Source organism: Ictidomys tridecemlineatus, chromosome 6, assembly GCF_052094955.1.
Source record: "Ictidomys tridecemlineatus isolate mIctTri1 chromosome 6, mIctTri1.hap1, whole genome shotgun sequence".
NCBI lineage: Eukaryota > Metazoa > Chordata > Mammalia > Rodentia > Sciuridae > Ictidomys > Ictidomys tridecemlineatus.
This window is the reverse complement of record NC_135482.1, coordinates 198,800,242-198,814,701: the sequence shown is the minus strand read 5'-3', so window position 1 is coordinate 198,814,701 and position 14,460 is coordinate 198,800,242. Positions and strand designations below refer to the sequence as shown.

Sequence of the window (14,460 nt, the reverse complement as noted above, 5' to 3'; positions counted from 1 at the left end):
AAAAATCAGACCCAATATGTCATGAGAAGAAATTATGTACATATATATGCATATTTATATGTGGCTATGCACACTTAAAACATACACGTGTGTGTGTGCGTGTGCGCGAGTGTGTGTTTAAGCAATGGCACAAGAGTGAGTCCTTACAAATAAATTGAGTTCTGGACTTAAATACCATTATCTCAAATTGCTATATGGAGTAATAAACACATTTAGCTTTTGCTCCCCTTCACCCCTGTTGTACTTATGAAAAATCTGGGCAGCAGAGAGGGTACCGGTGGACAAAATCCCCTGCCCCCAGCAATCTTCACATGAAAGCAAGCTTTCAAGAATCTAGAGAAGGGTTTTCTGTTTTCAGCATCAGCCACAAGCTCCAAGCTAGAGCCGTGAGTGATGGACAGGCGGGGAGTTCGGGGGCACTCCACGGCCTGCAAAGACTGCCTGTTCTGGTGATACCCTCCAAGGAAACATGCCAAGACCATGACCACTCCCGGGGCTGCTGGGGCAGTTGAAGGATGGAGGCCACTGGAGGTGCCTCTCTCCATCTCACAACCTTCCCGGCTCTGGTGTCGCCCCCAAAGAACTGAGACCACAGAGACAGGCAACTAGCTACCAGTTTTCAAGAGTTTTTGATAGAAAAGAGTAATCTGAAGGAGGAGGAGCAAAGCAAGAGGGGGAGAGCAAAAGAACAGTTCAAGTTGGAAGAAGCCTTTGAGGTCACCTGGCCAACAGGAGGCACAGACGGAGGGCGAGGGGGAGAAGATGGTGTGAGGGTGGGGGAGCGCGGTGGGGCTGCAGGGCCCACCAACGCAGTGGCTCAAGGCTGGGTTTCCTTCCCCCAGCCTACCGTAGGCGGTGGAGGGGGGACGGGCAGGCCATTCCGATCCGGCCCCGAGGCCAGGCGGCGCGTCTGCGCTGGCCCGGCCATCGCACGGGCCGCGATCGCCGTCTGCTGGCCGCCGCGTTGTCGCTGCCCTCGCAGAGCCACCGCGGCCCTTAGGCTGTCTCCTCTGCCGCCGCAGCGCCCTTGTAGTCACAAGCTTTGCCCGAGGGCTGGCCACGTGTGATCTGATGTTTGCGCTCCATCGCCCGCGACTCGTCGCCAGAGGACTCCGGGTGAGGGGTGGTCTCTCCTGGGTTCTTGGGAGTTCTCGGCCCATTCTCTGAGTTCTAGCCCGGACTAACTTGGCCAGGCTGTGCTCATACCAAGGCAGAAGAACCGAAGTGGACCAAAGTTTTTGTTGTTGGTGGTTTGATTTTGTGGGGGTGGTGGGGTGGGGGCTCAGTCAAGGTAAAGGGGAAGGTGTGGGATAAGAAGGAAAAGAATCCTCTGCAGGTATGGAACTTCCAATGACCCTGTGCCATTAAGAGCAGCTACAAAGCACGCCTTTCCAGCTCTCAGCATAAAGCACAGTGTCTCCACCAAAACTGCAAAGAGCCTTGGAGAGAGGCAGCAGCAGCGTCTCTGGAAGAAAAGTGAAGTCCTTCCCCTCCAAGCCACCGAGGTGCTCTTTCCAGCGATCAGCTTGGCGACCCTCATACTCAATGGAGAGCACAGCACTGTGTGTGCGAGCATGCCTCCTAGCTCTCTGGTTGGAAGCATTCGGAGAATCTCTGGGAGCTTCGAGTAGGGGCTCACCCTGTGAGCAGTACTCACACATATAATTCAAATTTCACAGCTGACCTGCTCTGAAAACCTCAATCAGCTTCTAATTGAAGGGAAAACAAAATATTGCTTCCCTACAGCAGAGCTAACGATTTAATCATTATATCAGACATTATAGCTTTTAATTAGGCTAATGCTGATACTGTATGGAAAGAGATAATTCAACACAGTTCTTGATGAATTCTGTAATTGGGTTAACGGCGGAGCAGTCGGGGGAGAGACGTCAATATTCAAGCTGCGTCTGTAGCCACCAGGTTTATGAATGAAAGAGAAGACCAGGGTAGGGAAAGACTGGAACCCAAGGGGGCATCGCGCCCTCGCTCCCCAGAGCTGCGGGCGCTTGGGAGGGAAGTAGCGGGACAAACGAGCAACGCTGGGCGGCCGCCCGGTGCCAGGCCGCCAGGGTCTCGCCGCCAACTGCAGGCTCTCCTGCCGCGGGGCCTCCCTGGCCATGCTCCGGTGTGAAACTTTCGAGAAGAATCTCAGGAGGCCACCAGCCTGGTGTACCTCAGCACCGGCTCTCTGCAAGGTGCCCACCTAGCCCAAACCCAGAGAATTTGGGCCGCGCGCAACTGCGGCGTGCACTTCCATCGGATGACCCTGAAAGACCGTGAGCGCTGCCCAGCTCCCACCTCGCCTCGGGTGCTAGACCGGCGGGCACAGCGCCCCCAGCCGAGAGCCGCTCTGGTGGTGCGGCGCGCGGGCTCAGGCGCGGTGGGTGGGTTTCGCAGGCACCCGGCGCCTCTGGGCACTGCTGACGGCCCGCACTTTCCTGCGCACGCCAGCTATCCAGGGGTCGGTGAGAAGGACTGCCGCAGCGAGGGCGCGGCCTTCGCCCCTGGGCCCTGCCGCCTGGGCTGAGCTGCCGCTGGCCCTAGGGCTGCAGACGAAGATGAGCAATTGGACCGCTGGGAGGGCGGCTCCCCTTCCTTCACCTTGGCTAAAGTCCTGTAAAAGAACACCCAGTGAACAAGCCGCGGAGACTCGCGCCGGAGCGCACTGCGCAAGGGGCATGGGACCCTCTCTCCCACTTTCCTAGCCCAGTGCCCGCAGGGCTCAGCCACACAGGCGGCTTCAGGGTCCCGCAGCGGCGGAGCCCGGCCCTCTGCTTCCGCCTAGCTCTCCTTCCGCGAGGTGCGGGGTACTCCAGGGTGGTGGAGGGCCTGGTCGCCTCCCCGCCCTCTTCCGCCTCCCAGACTTCCAGACCTGAAGCAGGTGTGCTCAGACCCACTCAGAATCTGACCTGCCGTAGGAGACGGCGCGCTGGTCTTGGATTTTGAGGAGAAGATGTTGACGCCTCTAAATTTGGTTGGGCTTTTTAGAAAAGTCACCCAAGCCGCGCCTTCCACAGTTTTAACCCAGATGATTTTAGGGTGTGATTTTTATGCACTTTTTATATTCCTACACCTTTCTTAGGTTTTTTTCTTACTCTTTGATTCAACTACCTCAGCCCAATGTTCTCTGTTCAAGATAAATATACTGTATTGTGATTCATCCCTGTCTTATCTTGTCAGTAATTATGGCAAAATTAAATGGGTCACTGCTAAAATTTCATTTACACAAACCTCCATAATTAACAGTTTGAATACACCTTTTTACATTGTGCAGAAGTTGTAATTTTCTAATGCATGTTGTCTCTTACTGATAAAGAATGCTAGTGATCACTGTGGCTGTATAGGGAGACACAGCCCTCCTCCCGGCCAGAGGGTGTTGCTTTCTCCCCCAAGGCAGTGTAAAGAGTGAGCACAAAATCAAACTTTTCTGCATAGGGATAGCTTCCTAACTATTTGCAAATTTAATTTGAGCATGTAAACATGCAAGAATAGAGGACACCTGATTAAGGTACACCCCTAAAACAAACTTTGAAAACCAAAATCCTTGGCGGAAGCAGACAAGCCCCAGACGCCTGCTGCCTGGAGAGTGAAGAGCAAGGAGGGTTTCACTTCTCAGGCTCTGTAAGCTCATTCTGAGAGACCCAAAACAGTGTTTCAGGACTGGGCAGAGATCCACAAGACCCCAGTGAGTCCGTGACCAAGGGTTGTGGCAAAAAGGAGCACTGTGATGGTGCAAACACAGTCCTGTCTCATTCTCCTCTCTCATATTCCAAGCTGGAAAGGCGTCACTCACAAGAGGAGGCAAATCATAAGGAACTTCTGTGTAAAAAGAGTGAAGTGAATTCAGACGTGCTTCTCCTTACAGGCCATCCCTGCTACTGCAAATTAGATTAGCCGCCCAGGCTTCAATAAGAACATGACACAGTTTGGCAGTTAAAGCCCGTCCACTCCAATCACGCCTTTCATCGAAGCAGCGCACATAGATCACGTCTTGTCCTTTAATACACGCTTTCAATGAGATTAAAACATCACTTTGACACAGTTTCAAGGCTTTTCAGTATGTGTGTTGCTTACTTCAGGAAGCAGCAAAGGGCAACAGTGGATCCTCTGAAATCTCCTGGCTAAGGGGTGGGCTTTAGAGCCACAGAGGCCCCTTGGCCCAGTCTTTATGTCTTCATCTTACCACTGTCCTGCTTCTGAAGATCAGGTTTTCCTCAGGTTGGGTGGATGTCTGTCAGTTACTTGGGTGCAGCAACCTAGGGGGCAACCTTGGATAAGAGGCTGAAAAAGGGCCAAGGCCCAGATGCTCTCTCAGGTCACTCAATCTTTTGGGGTAAGTGGACAATGTAGATGAGGTAGAGAGAGGTCTGGCAGATCAGAGACAGAAAGCATTGTTTTAGATAGCTGTTGAACCCTAAATCTTAACTTAGGGACAATGAGGGGAAAAAATGGAAGTTTTCTACAGAATTGGCTAAAGGGAGTTGTACCTCTCTGTGCTTCAGAAGTGCCCATCTCCACTGGACACCATCTCTCTCTCCAGGCACCTGGGACTCTGCACCAGCAAAGTGGTCAAAGATCCCCTAGGCACAGAGGGGAGTCTGGCTTTAGCAGAAACTCTGTCTCCGGTGTAGTTCAGCTGTCTAAAATTGTGCTCAGCTCTCATTAGAGTAAGGCACACAGGTCTTAAAGAGAGGCTGGCTACCAGTGGTCTTCAGGTGGAGGGTTCACCATTTCTCTGCCTTGCAGGTAGTCCTGCCACCTGGAGCCTCCTCCCTCGGACCAGGAAAGACCTAGAACCCGGCTCAGGCCCCTCCTTGTCCAGAGGGAAGCCTGGCCAAGCGCCTAGGGTGCCCAGTGCCTGGGAGAGACCCCTTCCCTTCCATTCCTCCAGTCCCCACCCTCCAAGCACTCAGGTACTTGGCTGGATTACTAGCACTTGGCCACCTGGAGCCTTTCTCCTGCTCCTCACCAGGCCTGTGGAGTTCCCTGGGCATGGGGAGCCACCTGGCCTGCATTGCCCCGTCCAGGAGAGATGCTTCCCGGGTCAGAAACCAAGTAGCTGTGGGGTGATGCACAGGGCATCACTTTTCTTCCATGTGGAGCCCAGCCTTGATTGCTGTCCACACCCAAAACCGGGCTCCTCTGCTGCCTCTGCTGCCAGCGTCATCCATCCGCCAGACTGGAGGAGGGAGACAGGACTTGGGGTAAAAAGACTGTAGACCTGGGGAGGACTCTCTGGTACAATGCCAGAGTAAGGGAAAAGCCTTCTTCCCGGGCTCCTGTGGCTGCCCGATGCTGGGGTGGCAGGAGCTTCCAAGGTCCCCTGCACCAACTGGGGTGCCCTCAGTATAGCTCCTCTCCATCCCCGCCTTTCACAAAAGAGCTAACAGCTCGCTGGCCCCAGGGCGCCGAAGGAAATCAATGTCACAAAGCGGGTTTTAATGGGTTAATTTAAGACTGGAGGCCACTATCGCATTCAAACACCTGTTTCCTGCCGGGGGACTACGCCAGCCGGGTCCCAGCCCAGGTCGCTGCTGGCAAACCAGCCACACCCTGCTCATCACTCCAGGCCACGCCGAAAATCCATTTCACTTCTGAAACTTCCTGACCTTTCATTTCCATCGACTGCTTCAACCCCGGGAAAGAGAGGGCAGAGGCCGGCAGCCTGCGGGCGCAGGCTGGGGAGACAGAGGAGGCTCGCGTCGCGGTGCAACGGGAAGCCGAGCGGGTGCGATTTCGCTGGAGGAGGGAGGACGCACCAAAGGGGACTGGGCGACCTGGTGGATGTTACTCTCGCCTAGGGCGACCTGTACGCAGGCGGGGCTTTTGAGGTGTTCGGGGACCCCACTTTTGGGCTCCCTGCTCTAGCCCACAGGACCCAAGCATCCGCCGCACCGCGAGGCTCCTGGCAGGGCACGGGGTTCGAAGGCACTCGGTGCATGTCAACGGCTCACGGCTCATTGATTTTTTTTTTCCTGGTAGCAGAGTTAATACAGTCAAGTCTGTCGGTCAGTCAAAGTTAAATTGATTCTTTGCCCAAAACACCTCTCACGAAATGGCACACGTTTCGACATGTTAATTTTTAAAACGCAATTTCAGCTCACGGCTTTAGTTCTCGGCGCTGCTTGGCGTGCGTGGCGACGAGCCGCAAGCCAGAGGCGCCCGGGGCAGGTGCAGCGGGTGGCGGCGGAAGCCGCGAGCCCTGCCGCCGCGGGGCGGGGCGGGGGCGCGCGGACTGGGGTGCACCTGGAGCGGCCTCCAAAGCGAAACTCTCCCCAGTTCCACTGGATCGACCTCTCTCCCCCCTCCCGGAAGCAGGCGACCCAGAGAGAAACAGCTTCTGTCCATGGGGCTGTGGCCAATCCAAAAATCGGAGGATGGGGGGAGGAGTGAACACTGATAAGAAAATGACAAATGTACCCGGGAGTCCGCTCTTGGTGGTCACCACATCGCCCACTCGTATTCTATCGAGAACAGAAAGCTGCAGACTCCCCATACTCCCTTACGAAAAGTCGCCGTAGAGACGCGCGCCCCCTCCCAGAGCCTCTCCCGCCGCGATCCCCAGCCCCAGGTGGGGGAAGCCCCCGCGCAAGTTCGAGACACACTTACAGTTAGTTCCTCCTCCAGCTCCAGCGGGTTCCCGGAGCCGGTCCGCGCGCCCCCAGCGCTCGGCGCGAGGGCACCTCCCGGAGCCCTGACTCGCTCCCCGCAGGGGTCCTGCCCGCTCGGTACGCCGAGCGCGCTGCTGCCCGCGGACCCCGGCCCGGCCCGGCCCGGCTCCCGGCGGCGCCAGCACCGAGCGGCGGCGCCCGCGCCACGAGCACGCACACTCACACGCGCACTCACACGCGCACCCCCGCTCGCACACTCGCTCGCACACGCTCCTCTCTTCTCGCCTGGCATACACTCTCCCAGACACACATACTGCAGGCGAGAGAGACAAGAAAATGAAATTTATTATTGATAGAAAAGACTTTAAAGACAATTTCAAGTTATTGTTTCTCTCTGGAAAAAGGGGGATCCCTCTACATAATGAAACGCCTTTTGTGTGGCGCCGAACAATACCAAACAAGTATTCTAATAAATAGCCACTTTTTTGTTCCTACTCGACAGTGAATAGAATTGAGCAGTTGGTTCGCGAGCAGCTGGGACGCCGTTTTGAGCTGGGAGGTGGAGCCGCGTCTCTCGCCGCTCCCCGGGCCCCGCTCCCCCTCCGTTCCCCATTCGCTCGCGCGGCCACCGCCCCGCCCGCACTCGCCGCTCCACCGGCCGAGCCCTGCTCGCGGTTCCGGCCTGGCCTGGGAGGTTCGGCCCCCCAAACGGCAGTGACCCGGCACCCCTCCCGCACCCTCGCACCTCCGCCCCAGCGGCTCGAAAGCCACCCTCCCCCAAAGACAGTTGTCACTCGTGTCACCACCCAAGCTACCCGTTTTCTCCTGGAACTAGGCCTTCCCCTCCCCCGTCAGCTCGGTCATTGCCCAGGGTCTATCCGCGCGGAACTCCCCCTCTGCCCGGCCGGGTGCTCGCGGGCAGGCTTTCTGGGTTGGGGGACCCGGCTTGAGCTTTGTGACTCGCTGGGGACGCCTTGGCCGTGGGCGCCACGTCAGTCCTCCCCCGGGAGCCTCTTGGCCTTTCTTTCTTTTTGCTCTGCGACGTGCTCCTCAGTGCGCACCCCACTCCCCGCCCAAGTGCCCTAACGACTAATGGCAGCTGCTGGACGAAAGATAGTGTCTAAGGATTAGTGTTGTGGACACAAGGATTTCCAGGTAAAAGTCGCCGCGCCCAGGCGATCCGCGTTCCCCGCGCGCACGGGGGTTGGAAGCCAGGCCGCGTGGCGCCGGACTCTCAGCGGCGCGGCCACCCTAGCCCCTGGGCGCAGACCCTCGCGGCGCGCCGTCACTCCCTCTGCAGGCAGACCCCCCACGCCCCCAGCCGCCCGCCCTCCCGGCAGAACGGCGCGCGCACCGCAGCAGAAGGCGGAGGAGGAGGCCAGCGCTTCCGAGAAGGCGTTGGGGTTGGAGCCGCGCATCCCTCGCTGCCTATCTCGGTCTGTCTGTCTCTACTCTCTGCCCACCCCACCCCTCGCCCCAATTGTGTGAAGATGTCGGCACTTCGGACTTAAGACCGCCACCATCTGAGACTCTTTGGAAATGTTTCAAAAGCAAGCCAACTGCATTTTTTTTTTAAACGACGACCCTACTTTCTGCCCAATTTATGAACGCCTTCCACCTGAAGGAAATATATTTATTAACACTAAAGCAATAACTAAACAAAAGAAGCACAAATACAGCAGGGTGAAGATATTAAGCGCTTGCCGCCCGACCATATTCTGGGGTGCGGGTGTATGTACTTATCTATCGATCGCTCTTGGACAAACGTATGATAATTTTTTTTCATTGCTCGCAGCTGCAGTTTTGAGGAGACCCTTGTCTGTCTGGCTCTAATCTCCAAGACAAAAAGCCCACATGACTTTTACTCAATGGATCTTAATCTAGAGAAACGCTATGTCATTTGCAAATTATTTCTTAATCGGACTAAGCCATTTAGAAGTGGAAGTAGAGGAGTTAGTGTTTTGGAAATCTCCAAAGAGCTGATGTTGCCTAGGAATACTGTCCTTAGAAGCAATGCTCTCCCCAGAGGCAGGTTGCTCCAACCGTTAAAGGGAAAATAAAGCAGGTATGTTTCTTTGCTTGGGGATTAATTTTTCATTCGACTTTTGAGAAACCATATTCCCTCCGAGTTTAAGGCAATCTGGTTTAGTCATTCCCAGTGTCAGTACCAACAGGGAGATTTGGGTCCTTGATATTTTTTGAAACCTGAGTTTGTGCAGGAATCCGCTAGTGGGAATGGGAAGACGATGGAATTGGAGCGGTTCCAGCAGGCACCCTGAAAGCGCTCTCCTTTTGTATGGAAAATGGAAACATTTTAGAATCCAGATTTAAAACTTTGACTTATATTTTACATGTTAAATCACTGAAAGATTGGGTACAACACTGCATAAAGCTTCACAACCTGCAAATATTTGAATGGTTTTTGTAAGCCGAGCAGCTGCCAGTCAGCTGGCTTTGACAGGCTGCCACAGTTTTGTCACTTAATAGTGGGTGTTAGGCTAAGTGCAAAACACTCTGGCAAACAGATGTCAAACCCATATCAATGGGGGTTGTGAAGTGGAGTTTTAACCCCCGTCTAGGCCTCCGCAGGGGAGCTGGTGTGTACACGGTACACAGGATGGGGAGGAAGGCTAGTGCTCCTGAAAGTGTGGCTTGGCCCTGGACACTGGAAATGCGACCCTGGAGTTCTGGAAACGCAATGGCGCGTCTCTGGCACCCAGACCGAAAGAAGCGGGGCCAATGAGCCCTGCAGGATGTGCGTGTGGGTGTCCCAGTCTGTAAATGCCCCTAGTTCCTCTCCAGTCCTGTACCCCCACCCGCTCCAATCCCGCAGAAGGCGGTGGCTCTTTGCAGATTCTAGGGTGCGGAAGACAGCAGGCGCTACCGCATGCTTCCTGGGCTCTCTGGGCGCTTTGGCTCTCCCCAGCAACCTCCGCCCGCAGCTCTTTCCCGCCTCCGGAGTGAGAGTGCTGGAGACCAGTGGAAAGAAGTGGGATGCAAGCAGAGTCCGCGGGCAGGCCAAGGTCACCTGGATGTCTGCGGCCACGCCGGACTTCAGCGAGGCCCAGAACCCAGCGCAGGAGCGCAGGAGCGCACCAGGGGCTTTATTGCTGTCTCCGGAATCGGGGCGTCTGGGTACGAACTAGCTTCGCCTCATTGTTAGGACTGAAGGGGCGCGAGGGAGGGCGGAGGCTGAGAAGCACATCTTTGTTCGTGCACCCAGAGGCGGGCCCAAGCCTCCTCTCCTCGAGCAGCGAGCAGCGTGCTCCCAAAGGTCTGAAAGGCCCCTCGGTCAGGAGGGCCAGCGCGCTTCAGCGGGGCTCCTAAAGAAGCCTCTTCTCTGGCAGCCTGTCGGATCCTAGAGTTGGTGTTTCAGGTCCCGGCTGTGACACTTGGGCTGCGGTGAGGTGTCCTTACCTTCCGCCCTCCAGGCGGGCTAGAGTGCAGTAAGAACACCCGTGTTCACTCGGAGCATCAGTCACCCTTGAAATGCCTTCCCCAATCTCCCCCCAGGCGCTGCCTAACTTGTAGCAGGACCCTCCTCTTACCTCAGGACCACCACAAGTTGTTAAGGGTCAGGGTTTACAATATGAATTGCATTCGGTAGTACTTAACTCACACTTGCCCTTTCTTTGTATTACCATGCTGCCAACTCGTAATTTTTGGAACTTAAACTTGAAACTGAAGGTAAAAAAATATTTTTTTTTAAAAAATGACTATACTACAAAATGTGATGAACCACAAATGTGTCTTTATGAAGATTAAAACAGCAACAACAACTACAACCTGTCGAGGCTCTTCCTGAAGGAAAGCCGCTGCCCTCGCATGCCGGGTTCTTTATGGTGGGTATTAAAAGATGACTGTGACTCTTCCAGCTTGTATCCACTTACAGCAAATAGAGGTCAAATCACTGTAATTGTAATTCATCTTACAATAAGATCAGCCCGAGACCTTCCTTATGTTCCATGAATGTGTACAGTTCAAACGAGATCCCATATTCTCATTGATGTAATGCAATCAAAGCAGAATTCAATGCCCCAACTCTCAATGCCCCCAAATCCCCCTCTATATATGTGACAAACTTCTGGTAGAGAGGAGGGAGGAGTTGATTTGCTAAGATAGCTGAAGTCTCTCTATGCCATTGATTTTAATTATATTTTACTGGAAAAGCAGATGTATTACATTTTAAAAAGCAGTTTTCATGGGTTCATCCAATTAATAAAATTTTAACTGTATTCAGATGAAGTGTATTTTCACCTTCTGGCTAAATTTCTCATGTAAAAGTATCTACTCAAAGGTCTTCTGCAGTGGTATGCTTTCCAGGAAGGAGAGAGATTGGGGGTTGTCTCCAGCAAGTACCCTGCCCAGTGCCAACCAGGACATCTGACATCGAGGCAGAAAGGAACCCCAAACAGGTCCTTATTAGATAGGCTTATGAGGATAAAAAAGCACCTGACTCTTTGCGGGGGGCAGTCCCTCTTGCTTACTATCCCAGATGAATGAGGACACATGTGAACCACCTGGTCCAGGTTCAAGGCTAGGTGCCGGAAGGACTATTCCAGAGGGTCAGCAACTTCTGGGTCAGGGAGCTTGAGGGCTGCAGAGGATGCTGGTGATGAGGGCTTCCGTCAGAGGATGGCATGACCATGGCAGCTGAGTTCCGGGAAGGGAAATGACTGGAGATTCACAGTGGTGGCCTTTTTTCATTTTTTTTTCCTTGAAGCAGTCAGAGCTCTATGGCATGCTTGGCAGTGTTTGCTTTCCCTACCAGAGCAAGTGTTGGAAGTCAACCCTCGAAAATTTTCTTCATATATGTGAGTTCTGACTTTCTTTTTTTTAAATTAGAGGAACTATTTTCACTCTCTGGTGATATTTTTGTATGCAGTTTATCTAGGTGGAACCAACTGATGAAGCATGAGAGAATGAGTGTGGCTGGTTTGTCAAATTTCTTCATGAGCAATGACCCAGGCCCCTCTTCTTCCTCTGTCCTGTTCTCTCCCCAAACTCAACTCACACAGCAAACAAGATGCAATCAGAACGGAAACCAAAGATTGTTGAATAGGAATAAAGTTGGGAAATCAAAATATTCTTGGAATCAAAGTTGAGCAGGGCCAATATTTCACTTTATCCCAGTTCTTGAATATAGAAACACAGTTTTAATTACTGGAAGACTTCACCAAAGAATAAATATTGTCAGCGGAGGAAGAACATTGCCAGTCAAAGGAGGAGGCTGCTAATAAGCACATGTCACATGTATGTACATATACACACCTGCTAATAAGCACATGTATGTACATATACACACCTAACAAACCAGCACATAACAATACTTCACAATATAATAATAACCACATGAATAAAGGGACTTCTATTGACTAATTCATAATGAAAACAAAATTTATTTGAAAATTTAAATTTGTGATATATCCAACACATAACGATCATGCCCAATTTGTAGGTGCTATGCACATGAGAGGCTTGGCCAGAGACTTAGCAGTCTCTTGGGTGAAGTCATGGCATGCTGGTCTGCAGTCGCCTGGAACCGTGGTGATAGCTCACAGGTTTTGAGATACTTGTTATGAATGAGAGGGCGACGTGGGCATTTGCACCAGGCAGTCTTCCTGGGCCTGGCTTTGCTTCTCTGTTGTGCACTCTGCAACCTTGGGCAGGTGATTGAACTTGTCCAGTCCTCAGGTGCTTGACCTATGAAGTGGCAATGTCACCTCCTGCATTGCAGCATTACTGTGGCAACCAGAGGGTGTCATGCACGGAAAGGCACCTGAGACCCAGCACTGCAAACGGGCCGCAGTGCTGTATTCTCCCACCTAGGTTTTCCTGCACACTCTTCACCGGTTCCTCAGCATAGACAAGGAAGAGTGGCCCAAGCTGGGCACACCCCGTCTTTCTGGGGTCAGCCCGAGGCTGGCGGGCAGCACCCTCTGTCTGTGGAGCTGTCGGCTACAGCCCTGCACTCTGGTCTGGAGGCCTCTGTGCTTTCTGCTTGAGGGCGCCAACTTGAGGTGGGCTTCCTTCCCTCTGCGGTCCATCAGAACTCCTGGACTCTCCCCTGTGGTCCTGTAGTCCAGCTGGCTTCTTGGTGGAAACTCTTGCCTCCACCGATAAAGGCTTATTCCTTGACTGGGCTCCACGAGCATCGGGACTTTCGTTTCCTATTTCATAAACTAGAAGGGTCGAAGGTCTTGCCCGAATTCTACCAGGAGGAGTCTTGATCCAGAACGCCCTCGTCCATCACATGCAGGTCTCTGCGGATCTCCTGCCACGTTCCAGGCCTCACTCTAGGCCCTGGGGAGGAAATGGTGGGCTGACAGTGGGGTCTTTGTCCTGGGGGACGGTGGAGTGGTGTCCAGGCGGGCTTGGGTGGAAGCGGCAGGCAGTCTTCCTAGACAGCTGCTTTGTCCTTAGCTGGGCTTCTTCATCCGTTATTCACTTCTTAATTTTGTTTTTGTTTGTTTTGCTTTTGTCTTTGTTTCTGGTGATGCATTTTCTTCCTTTGCTTCTCTCCTAGGTCTGTGATCTGTGGGGAAAGTGATTCCTTGAAACAAAACATGTGTATATATATATATATATATATATATATATATATATATATACATTTTCCTGGCTACATGATGCTAAAGATTCTGGATAATTCAGCCTGGATTTCAGTTGAATCTCTGCTCATTGAGGTCAGTGTAGACTAAGGTCTGGATGTGCACCGGGCAGGCTAGTTCCCCTTTCCAGGACCTCAGTTTTCCAGGCTCAAAAGTAAAGAAGCAGAAATCACTGGCGTCTGAACCGTCTTTCCATGACAAATGCTTTGTGGCTCTAGGATTGAATGGTGTCGTGGTGTTGGCCTGCAGCGTTCCGTCTCCTGACCCATGAAGTGGGTGCAGAACTGAAGTCACTCACAGGAACATTAGTGTTCCAGTAGGAATCGGATCTTCCAGGCACGTCGAGTGCTGGGTCCTGGGGAGTCTCTGTGGGCTTACCCCACGTCCAGGGCACTGCCATGGGGAGAGGGCACACCACAGCACTGTGGAAACAGCGGTTCCCATTTGAATTCTGCAGCTCTGGCAGAGTACTGGGTATCAGGAACTCAAAGAGTGATTTCATAAAGAAAAAAAGTGTAGTTTATACCAAAATGGAATAAACCCCCTTTTGAGTAACAACAATCTGCATAAATGCTTTAAGAAAGCCTATAATTATGATAAAAATGTTGCTCAAAGTTAAGATTATGAAGCAATCAAGATTTATAAACAGTCTCTCATCGACTTTTAATCATTCTTTTTTTATATACAAACTGTACACAATATATGGTTGCAATATATCTTTCTATACATTTTATTTTTGGTAATTTAGCTGGGTAAAATATATGTGAGGTGACCCTGAGGAGCTAGGTTGTGTGTGATGTGCTGATGGGCAGGGAGCGCTTACCACGCACACATGACACACACACGGAGGCAGGCCACTCTGTGGTGACTTACATGGGAAACACACATGCTCTCACTGTATCAGAATCCCTTTAAAATTCTAATTAGCATAGTCCCTTTTGCAATAGTTTGAAAAAGTATGCAGACATATGAATATTAATTACCTTTTGTCAAAAGGAAATATTTTAATCACCAAATAATGGAGGCTAAAATTAACTAGGATGATCAATATTTGCCTATATTAGGCAATAATTACCTATTTTGGTGGTTAAAAGTCAGTAATCTGGTGACTATATGAAGGGCTGACCTAAAACATGTTTGTTGCTATTATGTTTGAAACTTTTTCTGTAATAATTCTAAAATGCATATGCTCATGTTGCAGAGTACAGTCCAAGGATAATACTAGATACTATTTTTTG

General features: G+C 52.2%; 1 long non-coding RNA gene across 1 annotated transcript in view; it reads right to left on the bottom strand.

Moving 5' to 3' along the window:
- The window catches only part of LOC110598580 (uncharacterized), a 45,103-nt gene extending 38,206 nt beyond the window's left edge, over nt 1-6,897 (bottom strand). Inside the window, exon 1 of the long non-coding RNA XR_013423540.1 lies at nt 6,610-6,897. This is a non-coding gene — a long non-coding RNA (uncharacterized LOC110598580). The remainder of the gene's footprint in view (nt 1-6,609) is intronic.
- Nucleotides 6,898-14,460: the final 7,563 nt, after the last annotated feature.